This window comes from Furipterus horrens, unplaced genomic scaffold, assembly GCF_987537825.1.
Source record: "Furipterus horrens unplaced genomic scaffold, mFurHor1.1.pri manual_scaffold_24, whole genome shotgun sequence".
NCBI lineage: Eukaryota > Metazoa > Chordata > Mammalia > Chiroptera > Furipteridae > Furipterus > Furipterus horrens.
Genome location: NW_028327194.1, coordinates 1,402,501 through 1,421,089, shown reverse-complemented (window position 1 = coordinate 1,421,089; position 18,589 = coordinate 1,402,501). Strand labels below are relative to the sequence as shown.

The 18,589-nt window shown below is 48.4% G+C and overlaps 2 pseudogenes; both read right to left on the bottom strand.

The window, feature by feature from the left end:
• Positions 1-12,591: 12,591 nt before the first annotated feature.
• LOC149990139 (mRNA export factor GLE1 pseudogene) lies at positions 12,592-14,685 on the bottom strand (annotated as a pseudogene).
• A 1,388-nt stretch (positions 14,686-16,073) lies between these two features.
• Positions 16,074-18,247, bottom strand: LOC149990138 (crooked neck-like protein 1 pseudogene; annotated as a pseudogene).
• Positions 18,248-18,589: the final 342 nt, after the last annotated feature.

Genomic DNA, 18,589 nt, shown 5'->3' with positions numbered 1-18,589 from the left:
CCTCGGTATTCCTCCACACGCCCCCCTTAATCACAATTCGAGGCATTTTGGCGGCGCGGTGTCTCGGCAAGTGGCCGAGAGGAGCTTCAGAAAAATAGCAACGGCGCTCCGCCTGCAGGACCGAGAGCCGCCACTTCCTCCGGGCACGACGTTCTGCTATAGCAGCTTTGTTCTAAGCTCACCTTCTCTCGGTAGCTAAGCCTGCGCACCTGGGAGTGGTGTGTGTCACCTTGTGGCTTCTCGGGTTTGATTGACGTCAAGCTTGAGTCTTACCCCGCCCACGCTCACCCCACCCACGCTTTTAAGATCCCAGCTGCTCCCGGGAGAGTCTCATTTGCACTGAAGTGAGATCACAAGTTAAGGAGGCTTCATGACTTCATTACCTTGGAGTCAAGTTCTCTTCATCCTACTCAAGCATCCTTGGGCCCCTCTCAAGTGATTCTTTTCAGTACTCCTCCATCCTCCCCTTCTCTACCCATCTCCTGCCTCCAGGCCCTCGGTGCGTAGGGTGTATGTAGGCGCACAGGTGCGGTATCCTGGCGCAGCCTCCGCTTGTACTCCATCCAGGGCTTCAGCAGGTTGCTGGGTGTTCAGCCAGCTCATTGCTGCTATCTGCTGGGTGTTCCTGGTGAGCACCCGCATCTTCCGTGTCCACCTCCCGGTGATGGGCACCTGACTCTCCTCCAACTGTGCCCCCTAAAAGAGGGCTTACAGCTGCTTATGCTGCCCCTCAGAATGTGAGATGTAAGAAGAGAGGGGGTGGTGGGTGTAGACAAGCCAGCCCTCAGCTCAAACCCTGAAGGACACGTAGGGCCGAGAGGGCCCCAGAACGGCTTGCCAGGGCTTGGGCTGATAGAGAAGGCCGCCTCCCACACCAGGGCTGCAGGCGGCCGGGGTATGCCGTGCCCGGTGGCAATGGGGGCACGGGCCCCTCTGCAGGTTCCCTCATACTCTGCCCCCTCAAAGGGAAGGAGGTCTCAGCCCTGGCTGCTGTGGCTCAGTGGATTGAGCATCAGCCTGCGAACCAAGTGTCGCTCGTTTGATTCCCAGGCAGGGTACATGACTAGGTTGCACGTCAGTTCCCCAGTTGTGGTGGGCTCGTGAGAGGCAACCACACAGTGATGTTTCTTTCCCTCTCTTTCTCCGTTCCCCTCTCTGAAAAGAAATAAATTAAAGAAAAAATCAATAAACTGTTTTAAAAAAATTCAGAGCCAAGACTCAAATTTAAAAGCAGAAGAAGAAGAAGCAGCTCTTTAAGGAGTTCCAGTCCTTCTTTTACAAAAGAGGAAGCCGAGGCCAAGATGGTGGCTACTGTCTGGAGAAACTTGGTCATTTCTTTAATGAAAATAAGCTAAGAAGAAGCTGAGTTGGGTGACCTAAAGAGATGGCTTTCATCAGAGCTCCGTGGTGATTAGAGGAACGTTGACTCCTTTGGGCTGAGTGGAGTCTTGTCTAAGGGCCCCCTAGAGCTCTCTGATGCAGCAGGGATGTGACTATTGTAACTGTAGATCTCTGGCAACCCAGTTCCAATGCCCTAGGGGCTCAATACATTCATCTCCTCACTGTGGGAGAATGCAGCCCACTGACCTTGAATGTGTTTTGCTCACAAGAGAGTTCCTTCCTTACTCCTCGTCTGTGTGTACAGGTAGGCCACCTGTAACCTCCCAAGCTATGACAAGTGTTCCTACAATGCGAAGTTATACATCACATGCCTTTGACCCTGTGGCTCGTGAGATTCACCTTTGTATTGTGGGCATCCCATTGAGCCATGCTGTAATTCGGGCTCCCTGGGAAGAAGTCTGAGATGAGGTCTCAGGGCAGGGAGGTAGTGTGTCAGGGAGGTCATCCTGGGAGGCAGCGGGTAGCAGAAGGAAGGAAATAGAAACAAGGACATATCGAGGCGGCTTCTGTGAGACACTGGGACCACCTGTGAGAGGTGTACGCATGCTTTGTAGAACTGGCCACCCAAGGGGTGGGCACCAGTGGGAAGCCTCTTTTGTTTTTTGGTTTTCATTTATTCATTGGTTCTCCAGTGAGTGAGGGTCGATTTTGGGCTTGAAGTCAGCTACACTTGTGAGCGGCACCTGTGCATTTGTGGTGAAAGCTAAATCTCTGGGCAGAAAGCAAAGCTGTACTGAAGTCTGCAGAGGTTGCGGTCAAAATTACCACATCGGTATTATGTACCCAAGAGGTACGTTCATTGCTAGTATGTGCTGAAATGCAAAAAACAAAACCCTGCACATTTGCATTTATTATACTTCTATAATAACATACATGACTTTATTTCCAGTTATAATCTAGAAATTAAATATGAAAACAAAAAATAATTTTTTTCAAATAGTACACATGGATATTTCTTTAAAAACAAACACACAAAAAATGTCTTTAATGTTAATTAGAATCTCCAACAGTTGGCTTTGCAAAACATCTTAGCAGTCATAGCAAACAATCTTGCAGCGCTGAAGGCATAAACACTTCACGACGCTTGCAAAAAATGTTTCGATAAGCGACTTGTTTTGGATGCACAACACCTCACATCTTTTTTTCTCGTCAAGGGAGCCGTATCTATATCGTCATTAGCATTTCGTTCAATTTGTTTTTGAAACTGAAGTTTCAGATGTAAAGGTTTATGCACACCCGTAGAGATGCCAACACCTTTTTATTTGTTCTGACACTGACTGCATTGATATTTCTAATAAACATTCTGCGCCTTGTTTTCACATTGCCGTTTAGCAGGTTAAGAGCCTGAGCATTTTTCGTGCGAGATTCAAAAGTGTGTAGAATATAACTGTAGGCCGTCTCCTGGTGTTCCTGGCCACGTTATATGTACCTATCATTTGGTCCACCACATCAGCTCCTGACTTTGGTTGTTGATGTCAGGATTCTGAGAATCTAAATGTTTGGCATCACTGAAATACATACTTACCTCACTTCCTCTTTAAAGGGAGTCTAAGCTGCTGGGCTTGGAATGAGCACAGCGCAGAGATGGCCTGGGCCACCTTTGCCTACATCCTTCCTGACCGGCGATCCGTGTGGATGTGAACTGGAGGCGCCCAGTTCCTTGGACACCATTCAGTGCCAGCCCCAATACCTGTGCTCATCCGAGTTACCATTGCAAGGCTTTTCATGGCTCTGGAATAATTTTTTCCTCTACTGACTATATTGCCGATAGCTCCCACGTGATGAGTGTTTAGCAAATGCTAAGTGGTGCTCTGCCTCTAAATCGGCACTTTAGCATGAAATTGAAGCTTAGACTTGGCTTTGTGTTCCAAGTTCATAACGTGGTATCTTAGACTTCAAAGTTCCTTCGGGACCCACAAAATCTAGATCTTATCCTGTTAGGACTGCTTTCTCAGTGGCCCCTAGGATAACCCAATGAACTTGGTACCATCATCACCCTTGTTGAGTGAGGACGCTTGGAGGGGAAACAACTTGCCATAGGTCCAATGACCTACAACTGGTAAAGTCTAAGCTTAGTTTAGCTCAGCTTGTGGGGAGTCATCAGAACTATCTCCTTAGCATCCTTTCAAATTCTGCATGTCCATTACTCTCGAGACAGATGGTAACTGACCACCCACCTTTTAGTCCTGGCACTCAATCACACCTTAACCATCTTTTCTACATGGAATAATGGCTTCTCTCGAGAGCTCCTCATGGTGCCCCTGGATCTGGCTGCCTCTTCTACCCATTCTCACCTCCATTTCGCCTTCTCCCAAGCCCCCATGCCCCATCTTCCCCCAAAGAACATCTGCTGACTTCAGGGCAACACCTTGTTTCACCCAGCTCCCATGGCTGTGGCCTCTTGGGCCCAACACCTTGTAACTAGTACACCTTCCAATGGCTGTGTTCCCAGCAGTTAACAGCTTTGATTACCCTGCATGGAGTTGCATAAACAGAAGCAGGTGGATAGGAGGTAGCCCAGCTTTGTGATTAAGTCCTAAGCCCGAAGGCTTTGGCCCATCACTACTTGGTGTGGCAGCTAGGGGCTCTGAGGAGAAAGTCTCAAGTTATGGATGAGAGAACCTCATGGAAAGTTGGGGCATTTATTTAAGGAATAAAAACATTCACTGGCATCACGGTGTGGACATCTGGCAAAGAATGAACACTTTGCATCCCCACTAGAGCCAAGATTGGGCTGGAGGGACAGCGGCCCTGTCCCAGGAGCTGACTTCTAAACCCAATTGTTCTTGCTTGGACTTGGATCTTGAAGTGCTTCACTTCTGAGCACATCCCTCCAGGCCAATTTAAAAACAATTGGCATCTGGTGCTTAAATAGGGGACAGAAAGCTATTCACTCTGAAGTACCTGCTCCGTGCCAGACACCCAACCAAAAGCCAAGAGTAAGGAGTAATCTAGCTTTTCCGTAAAAGAAACTTCTGAGTCTGGACTCAAACTGAGATCTACTCTGACCTCTGTCATTTGACTTATGATGGACCATCTATATGAGGACCAGAACTCATTGGCGATTGGCTCCATTTTGTGTAACTTCAATCTGAGCAAAACTAAACGTCTAAAGAAAATGCTTCCATTAGGAAGTGTCTAAGTGTTCTGAAACATGCTCTCAGCCTAAGTTACGGTTTACTTTGAAAGATTCCCCAAAGGATCCCTACTGCAAGGCTGGTCACATTCCTGAGGCTTTCTAACCCTTCTGAGATAGAGCACTGAAAACAAACTTGGACAGTTCCCTCCCTCAGTGTAATAGTAACCTAACCATCCAGTATAACTCATGCACCTGTGCCTGAGTCCAGCGTGGGGTGTGGGGTTCATTAGCAACTCTAGACTTGGTAGCCAAGGAAGGCCTCTGAGAGGTAACACCTGAGCAGGGGCCTGAATTAATTAATAGAATCTAGGCAAAAGTCTCAAATCCACAATAGCAGGAATAGCTTGTGCAAAGGTCCTGAGGTAGGAATGGGCTTGACACATAGAATGAGAAGAAAATGACTCGAGGTGGTGGTGGCAGCAGTTAACAGATGAGGACACTAATTTACAGCTTAATTCTGTGGGACCTTGGTTCATATAATAAAATGGAATTCAAGCTTTCTCCCAAGGATGACTCAAGGTCATTACTAATCAAAGCTTGTGAAGATGGGCTTTGTGTTAACTTCATGCAGCTGTCTGACAAGTCAACTACAGGCACCAAGAAGTAAATATATCAGTTAAGAAGTGATTCCACTTGAATCAAAATGGTGACGATGAGAATGACAAGATGAAAGTTGAGTTCTGAGAAGTGGTAACTTAATAGACTTGATAAAGGGGACTGGATGTTGGGTATGAAGGAGGAAGCGAGGAATCAAGCCTATATAGCTCCCAGCTGGTGAGCTCAGTATTTAATGGTAGCAGAATTAACAGATGGGAAAGTCCAGGGTAGGAGAACATGTCTACAGTATTAAGAGCAAGCTTTGTGACGTTTAAGATGCTACCAGGGCTGAGCCCCTGGCTGTATTCATCTAACTAGTTCTCATACAAGTTGGGGACCTCAAGGAGTGACACTTGTTGTCTGCAGGAGGCCAGAGGAACTGGGCACGAGACGTCAGTGGCGTGGTGGTCCATGGGAATGAACAAGGGTGTCACCAGGGTAGACTTGGAAAAAAAGCAATGCCAGCAACCCAAACCTCACCCTCTGTGTACTCGGGAGTTTTATGAACAAAGATGTGTCATGGCAAAACTAAAAGGCCAAATGCCTGTTCAGCATATGGTCAAAACTCTAGTGCAACTTAGAGAAGCAAATTCTATACTCGGATACCAAACCAATCAAGCCTTCAGCAGAGAGAAGGTTAAAATAACTTGAGCCTTTAATGATAACGTTTCTAGTACTTTTCACTTTCTAAACCATCTCTTAAGAGCGTGGGTTACTTTTTATATCATAAAAATGAGATCAATCCTGAATCCTAGGCAGAAACGTTGGAAGAGCCATATTGATCATGGAAAGCATGATCCCGGCTCGGTTGCCTCTGGGTATGTGAGTCATCGTTTATGTTATAAAAATAATGGCTTTTCCAAAACTCGACTTCAGAAGGCGCCTGAGCTCGTTAAACTAGCTAGTTGCAACTGCTTTGGCCACTTCTAGCTGTTCTTGGGAACGGTCCCTGGAAACTTCCTCTTCAAGTCTCATTTTAATAGTTACAAATATGAGAGCTGGAAGGGTCCTTGGATCAGTGTAGACTGATGACCCCTTTGTACCTTCGGGGGCAACCAGGGATCTCTGGGGAAATAGAGAAGTCCCCTCATCCACAGTTCCTCTCTGTGGTTTGCTATGGTGGTCCAATAGGGCCTGAAACTATTAAATGGAAAATTCCAGAAATAACTCGTACCTTCTAAACTGCGCGCACCTGTTTGGAGTACTGTGACGTGACTCCTCCCTTCCTCCAGCGTCTACACCCTGTGGATGCTCCCACCCACTTGTCAATCAATAGCCAGCTGGTTATCAGACCCACTGTTTAGGTCTCGCAGTGCTTGGGGTCAAGTCACCCTGATTCTACTTAACAATGGCCCAAAGCACAAGATCAGTGATGCCGGCAATTCGGTTGTGCCAAAGAAAAGCCACAAAGTGCTTTCTTTAAAGGGCCAAGGTAGAAGTTCTCCACTTGAAGGGGAAAAAATTGTATGCCGAGAAAAAAAATGGCATGCTGAAGTTGCGAAGATTAAGGTATAAACGAATCTTCTACCCACAAAATTGTGAAGAAGGAAAAGTTTGTGCCAGCTCTGCTGTGGCGCCTCATGCTGTAAAAGCTCCCTCCTCAGTGCATAGGTGCTTAGTTAAGATGTAAGAGGCATTAAATTTGTGAGTGAATGATGTGAATAGAAAAATGTTTCATCTGTCAAAATGAGGCCGACAACTATAGAAATCCCGGTGGTGCAGCTCACCAGGCAACAGATGAAGAATCTGACAGATGAACAAATAAGAAACCTGTCAGAGGCTCAGTTCAGGGCCATTGTTATCAGGTGGCTTACAGAATTAACAAAAGATCTGGAGAAAGATGAGAAAGAATCGAAAAACACTCATACTGAAAGGAACAAAACCACATACGAGACAGATGGTGAGGAAATAAAATCCAGAGTTCAAATCAACAAACCAGAACACAAAGAAGGAACAAACAGTCAACCAGTACAGAGAGAAAAAACGGGAAGCAAGGAAAATAATGAGAGGATCAGAAACATCTGGGACAGGTATAAAAGGCCCAACATAAGAATCATTGGTTTGCCAGAGGGCGAAGAAGATGAACTAGAAATTGAAAAATTAAGTGAAAATATAATAAAGCAGAACTACAGGTCCAGGAAGCACAGAGAGTTCCAAAACAACTGGACCCAGGGAGAACCACTCCAAGACACATTATAATCAAAATGTCAAAAGTTAAAGATAAAGAGAGAATCTTAAAAGCAGCAAGAGAGAAGAAAAGAATCTTGTACAAAGGGGTCCCAATTAGACTATCAGCCGACTTCTCAAGGGAGACCCTGCAGGCAAGAAGGGACCGGCAAGAAATATTCAAAGTAATGAAAATCCAAAACCTACAACCACGAATACTCTATCCAGCGAAATTGTCACTCAGAATAGAAGGGCAGAGAAAGTGTTTCCAGGACAAAATAAAACTGAAAGAGTTCATTAGATCCAAACCACTGTTATATGAGATGTTAAAGGGACTGGTTTAGAAAAAGGAGGATCAAAACTATGAAATCTAAAATGAAAACTGCATCACAAGAAACAACAACAGAAGCTAGGGAATGGAAACGAAGGCAAACTAAACAGGCAACGAGAGTGGAAAAAGAACTATAGGCATGGGGAGCATACTGGGGGGAGGTCAGCAGGGAGGGGGAAGGGGGAGAGGGAGGGAGATGATATAGGAATTAAGGAGCATGGTAGGAGGGAATGGAATAGACAGAGAGAGGTTGAGAAGAACTATATGCACAACTAATGGACATGGTCTAAAAGGGGGGGGGGGACAACTGTAGGTAGGGGGGTCACCGGGTGGAGGGGAGAAGAGGGAAGGGAAATTGGGACAAATGTAACATTATAATCAATAAAACACATTAAAAAAAAGAAGAAGAAAAATGTTTCCATTGATGGCAACAAGCTGAGCCAGAAAGCATTGAGCCTATAGGAAGAACTCAGCAAAGGATCCCCCAAAGCATGAGTGACCACATTCACATAAGTCATGACATAGTTATAACTGTATTTTATTTTACTATTAACTAATGTGTACAGTAAGATTAAACTGTCGTAGGTCTTGTATGTATGAATGGGGAAGAAAAACAAGTGAACCTATAGAATTCAGTAGCATCCATGATTCCCTGCATCCTCTGTGAATATGGAGGGGTACTTAGCTCAGAACATCAAGTCTAGCCCAAGACTGCAGCCCAGATCCTGACTTGGGCCCGCCCTGGGTGCCCCGAATCTTCAGTCCTCTCTCTATCCCTTTGTTTAATCTGCTCTCCACCTATGGCCTGAGGGCACTGTTGATACGTCTGCATTTGTTGATTTGTTGATGCCTTGAGTAACTGGACTCCCACTAGAGATTACTAGTGCATGCCCTGCGCTGGGCTCTGGCATGGCATTGATTGAGAACCAGGGGGCGGATGGGGCAGCTGTCAGTACGATGTGCAGTGTGGTCTCAGAATTGAAATGATTCTTCAGGAGACAAGACAAAAGCCTGTGCACGTGGGTTTCAGCAAAGGCAACCTGCAGGACCGTCCAGTCCAGTTCAGTCCAGTCCAAACCTTCTTTGAACCTCAACCTCTGGCCCTTCATCTGAGTCTTGCTCTAGCATCTATCTCACCTCTATAAAGAAGAACCTGCTTTCACCAGCGAGCCAAGTGTCACTGGTTTGATTCCCAGGCAGGGCACATGACTAGGTTGTACGTCAGGTCCCCAGTTGGAGGCGCGTGAGAGGCAACCACACAGTGATGTTTCTGTTTCTCTCCCTCTTTCTCCTTTCCCCTCTCTCTAAAAATAAATAAATAAATAAATAGTTTTTTTAATTAAAAAAAAAAGAAGAGCCTGCTTTCAATATCCTTCTAGAACTTGAGCACCTGCCATTTGCCAACTGCTGGGAAAGAGCTATTGGGGTAGGGTGTGGTTAGGGGGACAAACACCTTTTATGCAATGACAGATCTCTTCTGGGAGACCTTCCTCAGTAACTGGTCTACTATGGGCTTTCTCACACCAAGTTCCAGAAATTTCAGTGAGTTTGGTAGCCTTCTAAACAGAGAGGGGTGTCTTTGCACAGACCTAGGGGCCTACCGGAGCAGAGCCTGATGCAAGTACAAGTGGACTGAGCACTGAAGGGGGGCTGTTTTGGTTTGTCTTCCTAGCAGTTAGCACCAAGGAGGAACACATGGATGGAAGCAATGAGATCAAGCATAGGAAGCAATGAGATCAAGCATAAGATCCCAGGGTGTTCCTAGGACAGAAGGGAGAATCTCAAAGGTAGCTGAGCCTCCAGGCAAGGCAAGAACATCCCGGGTTCTCTGTAGAACAGAAGGAATGTTGTTGCCATTTCTTTGAGGCCACAGGATCTGCAGCATTTGTGTTGGAGTCCAGCTTTTGAATCGGATAAAAATCTAGTTGTAGCAGGAGCTGTCGTAGAGTTTAGACTCAAAATAGCCCTAAAATGTTACAAAACCAGGAGGCCTTGGCTTGCTGAATACATGCTCCAGGCACAATGGTGTTGGTTGGTCTTTGTCAAAGCTCCTTTCTGCCTCAGGGCTAAGCTTGTGAGGTTTACTTGCCTTGCTCTGTCCTCATAAGGGGCCTTCCTTCCACGTCCAGGTAAGGGACACTGAGCATGAGGTGTGAGGGGGCGTTTGGCATACCACATGTCTTCCTCCCTCTGGATCTTCCCCATTCTCAGAAAGGACGCCCTCTTTCAAGAGCAAACTAGCTTCCAGTTCCTGGCCTATTGTGGGCACTTGGAATGTAGATTCTCCAATATTAGGTCTCCCCCCGCCCCTTTATCAGGGGACCAGTTTTAAAGATGGAGAGGCTTGGATTTGTGTTTAATGGGAGGAATTGGCATTGGTGGGGTGAGTTTGGCTCAGGCTGGGGAGGTGGTGACTGTGTCTTTCCCAAAAACCCCTCTACACAGCCCAAGTCTGACTTAGGATTCCATTAACAGATGGATAACAGGAGAGCAGAAATGAGTCTTCTGGCTAGAGGTGGTGAACTGAAGCCCTCTAAATGTTGTGCTCTGGCCATTTCCAACATTAGCTGGATGAATTGAACCAACTCATCCCCAGCCTGCGTGTCTCGTTAAGCATTATTTTAAGCCTCTGGTGGGGGCTTTGACTGTAACTGTATGGTAGAGACTGAACACCATGTAGCATCCCTTAGGTGTCACTTGAAAGAAGATGCCCCAAATCCTCCCAGCCGACTTTTGGTTCCCTTGCAATGCTCTGTCTTTGTGTTCTTCCTTCAAAGCACTTTGCAGTTCCACAGAAACCCAGTATCAACATTCTGTGGCAGCGTAATGGACTTGGCGATTTAAAATACACTGACCCCAGCTGGGGGGTCTAATTATGCCATGATTGGGATTCCTACCATGGAGACTTAAGATAATAAATGTGGGTGTTTTAAGCTAAAGAGGTACATCTACTAGTTCACTCTTCCACAGGCACTCACCAGGCCCATCGTGGCTGGGTCCTCTGGTCTAACCTGAGGCTGAATTAGTGTCAGCTGGACTGTGTCCCCATCGGGAGACTGAGGGAAAAGTGGCTTCCAAGCTTGTTCTTGGTATAACTCAGTTCCTTGCAGAGTAAAACTTGATGTTTCTTCCTCTGGTAGCTTTTCAATCAGCTCCTCCGGGTCTCTTGCATCTTTTGCCACGTGGCCCCCTCTAGCTTCAAGCTGGTGTGTTGTGGATCTTCCTTGTCCTCTGCGATTCTGACTTGGTATGTCTATGATGTCTAGACCCAAATGTCTAAAGGGCTCGTGTGATTAGGTCCAGCCCACCCAGGACAGTCTGTCTCCCTTTGCCACAGAAAAATCACAGGAGTTACATCCTACGTGCACGTGTTCACTTACACCCAAGGGCTTGTATGGAGCGTGGACATATGGCAAGGAAGTTTTGGGGCAGGAGGGGGGCTATAGTGCGATGCTGCCCATTATACCTGTGGCTCATGATCTTTGGTAGATCCACTTGAGGGCAGGGACCGGACCTCCCTAACTGTCCTCAGCACCTGTGACAGAACCAGAACACAGGAGACGTTGGAGCCTCTGGGGCTGAAGCGTCTCCTCACTGGGAAGAAAGAATGCTCTACGGGGTTAATCTTGTAGATGCAGCCCTCAAAGCCAAGTGGGGGAAGTAACACTACCCAGACAGCCCCAGTCACCAAACGGGACACCTTCTGAGACATTTTTGTTTATTTTAAAGGCTGCATCCTCCCCTCCAGTTTAATACTGCCCATGACATTGGTGAAAATCCCACTCGCTCAAGCTGGCATTGTTCTTCCTGTCATTACCCACCACTGATACTGTGGGCAGCAGCGGACCCAACCTTTTCTGACATCCACCCACTGGTAGCATCCACACGGCAGATTGTGGCCATGAGAATAATTTCCCCTAAATGCGACTAATAAGGGAACGAGCAAAGGGGTTTTTCCCTCTTAAAACGGCTTGAGCACTTTCTCTTATGAATTTCTCTATGTTGGGTGAATGCGCTCCCTCAAAACACCCGCCTCCCCGCACACAACATTTCAGAGGAAGAGACTCATGGCGGCTGCTTCTGCCTGCTGCGCAAAAGACAGTGAGTCTCTCCATGAACAAATCTCAACTCTTATCTGAAAAGCCAAGCTTTGGATTTTTCCAGTGGGCCTAGTGAGGCAAATGTGTCATTCACTAGTCAGTAAAATATATGCGTATGAAACAGTTCTCAATTCCTTCCTGACATTTTTACTTAACCGCTAACTCATTGCTTACGGATGCTCAGCTCACGTGTATCGTGGCCAGTCCAATCTCAGCCCATCGTAATTCAAACTGAAAAACAAAAAAGAGGCACCTGCCCTGGTTCACGCATCCCTAGCCACCCAGGCACTGAATTCCAATGAAGAGGGCAAACAATGCTTCTTGGCTCAGTGCAACATGGACTAAGTCCTAATCCCGGACACCTTGCTATCCCTGGTGCCATTTAGGATCAAGTCCATGTCTACATCAGGCATCTCCTCTGAATTTGTGATTACCTCACAAGCCGAGAAAGGCGAAGCATACATAGCCCAGACGTGCGTGTAAGGATTCAGACAACTGCTAAGTGACACTTTAATGGTGGGGGCTCACTTCAGCTCACAGTGAAATACTTAAGGGGGTACCTTATTTCTGAAAGGAAATAAAAAAAATGGGGTCAAGTGCTCAACACCTCTTCTCATAATTTTTGTAAGTGAGACAGGCCAAATCCATTTATTCGGTCACGCGGGTCCCTTTAGGAGCAATGAGACCCTTGGTTTTGTGACCCGTGAAATCTCCTTTCCCAGTCATGAGGTATAAATATATAAAAATACGTGTTAGTAGATTTGTAAATATGACATGACTCTCCAAAATATAGCTATGTTTAGCTGTCTTATTCTTGCCCCTCTGCAACAAAATGGTGGCAGGGTGATGGAGTGACATTAGGAATGCCAGAAAGAGGAAGTCAGAAAGCCCTTGGGGACAGGAATCTCCTTGCGCTGCAAACATTTCTCTAAGAACTGCTTGAGGCGTATGAAGGAACCCATCTGTCCTGAGCTTGTGACGGCTTCAATCCTGGGGAAGTAGTCCTCTTTGATGAGAAGCATCACCTTCCAGAACTGGGCCTGGTACTGCTTCATGAGGGCGTTCCCACACACCTCCAAGAAGTCAAAGAGGAGGGTGGCTGTCACATCTGACAGGGGCTCCATGTTTAATATCTGTGCCAACCAGCGCCAGCCATGGTTTAAGCCATGAGGGTGAACCTCTTGTCGGGTCCCATATGGCCACTGGAGCTGGATGATGGCAGCATAGAGACGGATCATCCCAGACATGCGCTTCAGGAAGTGGTCCTGCCGCTCCACTTTGGAATCCTTCACTTGGTAGCCGAGCATCCTCTGATAGTCCTCCAGAGCCATTCCCTCCTTGAAAGCGGGGTAGAAAGGAACGGAGTACGGACAGTTCTTGTGCAGGTGAGCGAGAATGAGGTCCCCCACTCTCGGGTGGAGCTCCCAGATCCCGGACGCCACCACCGCGATGGGGAACGCTGCTTCATGATGAGAGGCCACTTCCTCCTCCCCTTGTTTCACAAATTTCTCTGCCAGTTTGTACTGGACAAAGTCCAGGCCCTGAGGGTTCAGTGTGACGGACACAGAGCGCCCCCCAGACTGGACGGGTTTTCCAGAGAGGAGGCTGTCGATTTTGTCAAAGATCTCCTTCAGCTTTGAGCCTGCGATTGTGGAGATCTTGCTCACAGGGATGGTGGCGGCCTTCTGCAGGTCCATCTTTATCCTTTTGACCTGACTGTCTCTGCTGCCAGCCAGACCCTCAAAGGCCAACGCGCACTGACAGGAGGCCGCCTGCAGCTGCTGGTACCACTGCATTGTACTGTCTTGTACCTTCACCTGGAGGTCTTCATTCTGTTTAGCTCCGGGGCCCTGGCTGGGAGCGGGGGACTCCCTGAAGACATCTGGTCCCTGCTGCACTTGTGACTCTCGCTGCTTCCCCTGGACCTCCTTTTCATCCTGCCTTCTCTTGTCTTCACAGGCCCTGGCATTCGCACAGAGATCCCGCATCTCCTCCAGCGCTCTCTCGGCCACAGCTTGGCCCTCCGCCGTGGGAAAGCCATCCTCTGAAGTGGCCCGAATGAAGTCAGAGACGAGGCTGCACAGCTGGTTGCCCCTGGTCCGGAAGGCCCACAGGTCCACCCGCAGCGGGCCCCTGCGCTCGTCCTCGGAGTCCAGCTGCTGGCTGAGGTGAAGCAGCTCCTCCTGCAGGGCGTACAGGCTCCACAGGCGGCCCTGGCCTTCCTCCCTGCGGAGCCGCTCCTGCTCCGCCTGCTTCAGGGGCTGCTGCTCTGCCTCCCGCAGCATCAGGTTGAGAATCTTGGCTCTGTGACGATGCTCAGCTTTTAGCTTCTCTTGCTGCCCCAGGGCTTCTCTGGAGCTCTTCTCCATCATTTCCCGCAAGTCCTGGAATTCTTTATGGCGCTTCCGCGCCTTCCGTTCGTCAAACCGCTTCAGTTGTTCAGATGCCATCTGAGAGAGGGCGCGTACCTTCCTCTCCTGCTCGTCCTGCCACTGCCTCAGGCCCTCCATTCCTTTGATTCTGTGCACCAGCTCGTACATTCGGATGCAGCCTTCCACCCTGACGCCCCTGGACGACTGCAGTACCATGTTTTCTTCTGGAAGCTGGGACTCATGCTCGCCCTTGGTTCCATTTGGTGTTGCTGGTGTTCCTGAGGAGGCTTGTGAGAGGTCAAGGCTTCCAATGGAAGATCTGGGAGCAAAGGACGCTTGGCCTAGGCCTGAAGTAGATGTGGGGGATGTTGACGTCTCAGAGGGAGATAGGTTCTCTGGTGTATGAGGTAGGACATGATCTACCACCCATCCAGCATAAGAAGACAGCTTGGGAATAGACATACATTCTTCTACAACATCCTCGCCCCACCATAGCCAGTCGCGATGGTAGCTGCGGCGACCTTTGTCGGAACTGCGCAGCGCCTTCAAGGTCTCCCAGCAGCGACCCTCGGACTGCATGACCCACGCTGCCGCAACCCTGCAAAGATGTGACTTATGAAAACACAAGTCCTCGAATCAACCGCGCACATACGAGCGCTCATTTCCGCTTCCGGTGCACAATGCAACACCGCCCTCTGACGGCTCACACGCCCCACTTCTGGTGTCAAGAAGAGAGCAGGTATGTAGTCTTGAAATATGCATGGTTGTCTTTGGGTTTCTAGGCACAGGTTCGCAGATTTGGGGACAGAGATTCCGTATGGCAGCAGCAACGCTTGTTGGGGTAAAGTTTGATTTAGTTCCTGACGCCACTTGGTGTTTGGGGGGGAACAACTTTTTGCTCCGTCTGCTTACTTTTGTAAACAAACGGAAAGAAGTCTTCCCGTGGAGGTATTTCCCCAGGAAGTTCGGGCAGGAGGAGACGATGGGTGGGCCGGTCCCTTCTCTCGGAAAATCCATAGAACCTTTCCGAGCTCAAACTCGGGCCTTGACAGAAACTGGAAGGGTCAAGCGGGGGGCCGTTTAGCTCCGGCCCTCCCAGTAAGGGGTACCTCAGCATCGCGCGGCAGCCCACCAGCGACCATCCTCCCGGGGTCCGAGTCTCCCCTCCCCCGCCCATCTCCCACCGCCCCGGCCCTCTCCTGGGCCAGAAAAGGATGCGGGAGGGCGGGCATAAAGGTCCCAGAGCCTGTCCGCTCGCATCCACAAACGTCTCGCCACCTCGGCCGCTGGGCCCACGAGGACAAGCCGACCTCGCTTGACCCCGCTGTTTGACTTTCTTGTGAACCAGAGCCCTGGCGGGGTGGTGTGTGGGGGCAGGGTCGGCGCCGGGAGGGAAGGTCAGGGCGATTCATTCCAAGAGACCTCACTCCAAGGCGTTCCAATGGCATTCATTCAAATGCAAAAAGCTCTGGGTGGAACTCTGAGCCTCTTACCTCGGTGCCGCCTCTGCCTCGGGCTCCTTTGACTTCCCCCAGGCTTAGGCCCGCAGCTTCCAAACTGCCAGGAAGGGAGTGGGGGGGGGGGATGATGTTTGAGAAACCGGCCGGGCAGGTTCCGAGCTAAAGCTGTCCGCCTCCATTTGCCAGTCTTAAGAAGAAGCCCTCCGCCATTTGAGAATCCTGGGTGGCGGTGGGGGCGGGGCGCGACGCGAAAGGGTCGAGGGTCCGTGTGGTCAAGGGTCCAAGGCGACGGATCCCGGGTCACGGGACGGGCAAGCACACTCCTGCAGCAGCACCGTGTTCCAGGCGCCGGTGTTTCTGCTTCCTGTTTAACTTCCCAGGCAGACGGCGGACGGATGGACGCCGGTGGACGGGTGGATGGATCCGTCCTCCCTCCACCCAGCGGGTCTCCACGGGTAATCCTCGGCCGGCTTTTCTTTCTTCCTTTATTTAGTTTTTTGAGTTCCAAACTATTAATTTATAAAAATAATAAAACCATCAATATGAATAAGATCAGGATTCACTCTCATCTACATCTTTATCTGGGTCTTGCTCGGCAGCCTCCATTTCCTGTTGCTGTTTCTTCCAAAGTTTGGCCATGGCCAGGAGCTTAAGGTTTGGTTGGTCGGCAGCATCTTCTGGAAAGATGTAATCATAGTATTCTTCCCAGCCTGCATCAGACCCATCATCGGCCTGGACCTTTCTTCTCTTCTTGACTTTCTCTGGCATGAGTTTGTCTACTCTCTCCTTATCTGAGGCAGTTCCAAATTCATCTTCAAAACTTCGCCAAGATTCCAGCAGCGTAAGTCTCTCTTCTTTTTCTTCACAGTTTCGCATGGTTTTGTTAGCCTCTTCATAAATTTGTCTGCATTTAGCCAGACTTCCTTCTTTTCCCGAAGACAACTCAAACTGAGCAAAACTGATCCATACCTTGACATGTTGTGTCCGTTGAAGCAATCGTCGGTAAAGATTGCGTGTTCTTTCAGTTTCTTCCTGCTCAATTTCAAAATCATTATATGATTTCCAGAGCACCTCTGGCATGTCTAAGCGTGGCTGGCTGATGGCTAACTCGTAGATTGCATGGGCTCTCTCAGTATCACCAAGGATTGTCTCTAATTCTGCAAATTTAATCCAAGAGGTACAATTTTCAGGTCCAAATTCCAGGAACTTTTCATAAAGCTTCCGGCATCTGTCAAATTCTCAAAGCTGTAGCTCCAGTGCTATGTAACCTTTGAATAACTTGCTCTTTGGACATTTACCTATGGAAGTTCCCAAAGCTCTTCTGGAAAATGGTAAATTTTTCTGTCTTATTTCAAATTGTGCATATAGGAGCCACATTTTGGCAAATGTGAACTTTTTATGAGGAATTAGTTCCAAAGAGGCTTGATACACCTGTCTTGTTCTTTCAGGATCCTTTGCTTCCAGTTCTTCATAGAGTGCATAGTTAATCCAAAGATAGATGTAGCGCTTCCAATGTCTCTTCTCCTGAATGGGTGGGACATTGGCAAAAGCTCTTTCATAGACTTCTCGTACAGTGTCTGCTTCTGCATCACTTTCCACCAAGCGCAAGTAATCAAACCATGCATCATAATTGTGTGGATTAGCCTTCACTTCTTCTTCATACTGGAATCTCCGTTTGCTCACAATGATGTCTTCAATACCCCGCCTATCACCAAACTTCTTCTCAAAGACAGTATAATTTTTAAAGAGTTCTTGGGCTTCTTGTTTTGAAATTCTATCCAGGGCATACTTGTAGATCACTCGTACCCTTTCAAATTCTTTCTGATTTTCTTCAAATTTGGCAAAGGCAACATATAGGTGTTCATCCGTATGTTCATCTCCAAAGAATTCTACCGCTCTCTCGTATACTTTACGTGCATGGGCAAAATAACCATGTTTTTCTTCAAAGCGGGCATACTTGATCCAGTTCTTAACATCAGGGTGCACAAGTACAAACCGCTCATAAATGGTGCGGGCTCGATCCACCTCTTTGTATCGCAGCTCAAAATTGATGTAGGAGTGCCAGGCTTGCTCCTCAGGTTGCCATTCCATCCAGCGCTCAAAAACCTGCCGAGCACCAGCAATGTTTCCCAGCATCTCCTCCATGTACGTGTACTTGTAGCAGAACTGGTTGACTCGAGGCAGAGTTGTTATGGCCCGATCCCAGATATTTCGGGCATGGTTGACCTGGCGATTCTTCATTTCCATTTCTGCGTATTTCAGCCAGAGCGTAATATTTCGATAGTCCACATCTAAAGCACGTTCGTATATGGATCGAGCCCTTTGAATCTCCTGTAGACTCTCTTCCCATTGTGCGTATTTTATCCAGTTACTAATTACAGTCCTGTTTTTTCTTATGTTATCTTCAAAAGTCTTCCTTTTCCTTAGTTTGTAATCATTTAACTCCTCTTCATCTGTGATCTTCTGTTGAGGTGGAGGTGGAAGAAGCTCAAGTTCTCTCTCTTTAGCTTCTCTTAAAAGTTGTTCAGCAGTTATCTGTACTTCAGCTGGCGCTTTGTTTTTTACCTTGGCCACTTTGGGAATTCTCTGCTTCCCGGCCGCGGTGGAGGCCGCCATGGCTGCGGCAGAAGACTTCCAGCGAACCTCGAAACCCCAAAACCGGCCACTGAGCTCACTCACAACTCTCTTACTTTCTGGCAACAAGCGGAAACCAGGAACCGGAAGCGCCGGCTCCCCCCCCCCCCCCCGCAGACGCTACGCCGCGACGAGTAGGAGGGCCGCTGCGGTGAGCCTTGAAGCCTAGGGCGCGGGCCCGGGTGGAGCCGCCGCAGGTGCAGATCTTGGTGGTAGTAGCAAATATTCAAACGAGAACTTTGAAGGCCGAAGTGGAGAAGGGTTCCATGTGAACAGCAGTTGAACATTGTGGGGAACTAGAAAGTTCCTCGGCTAAAGTCTTGCTGAGCGGCATCCTAAAGTTCTGCTTGGCATGGCCTCATTATCCCATAATAGTTGTCTGCTCCTAA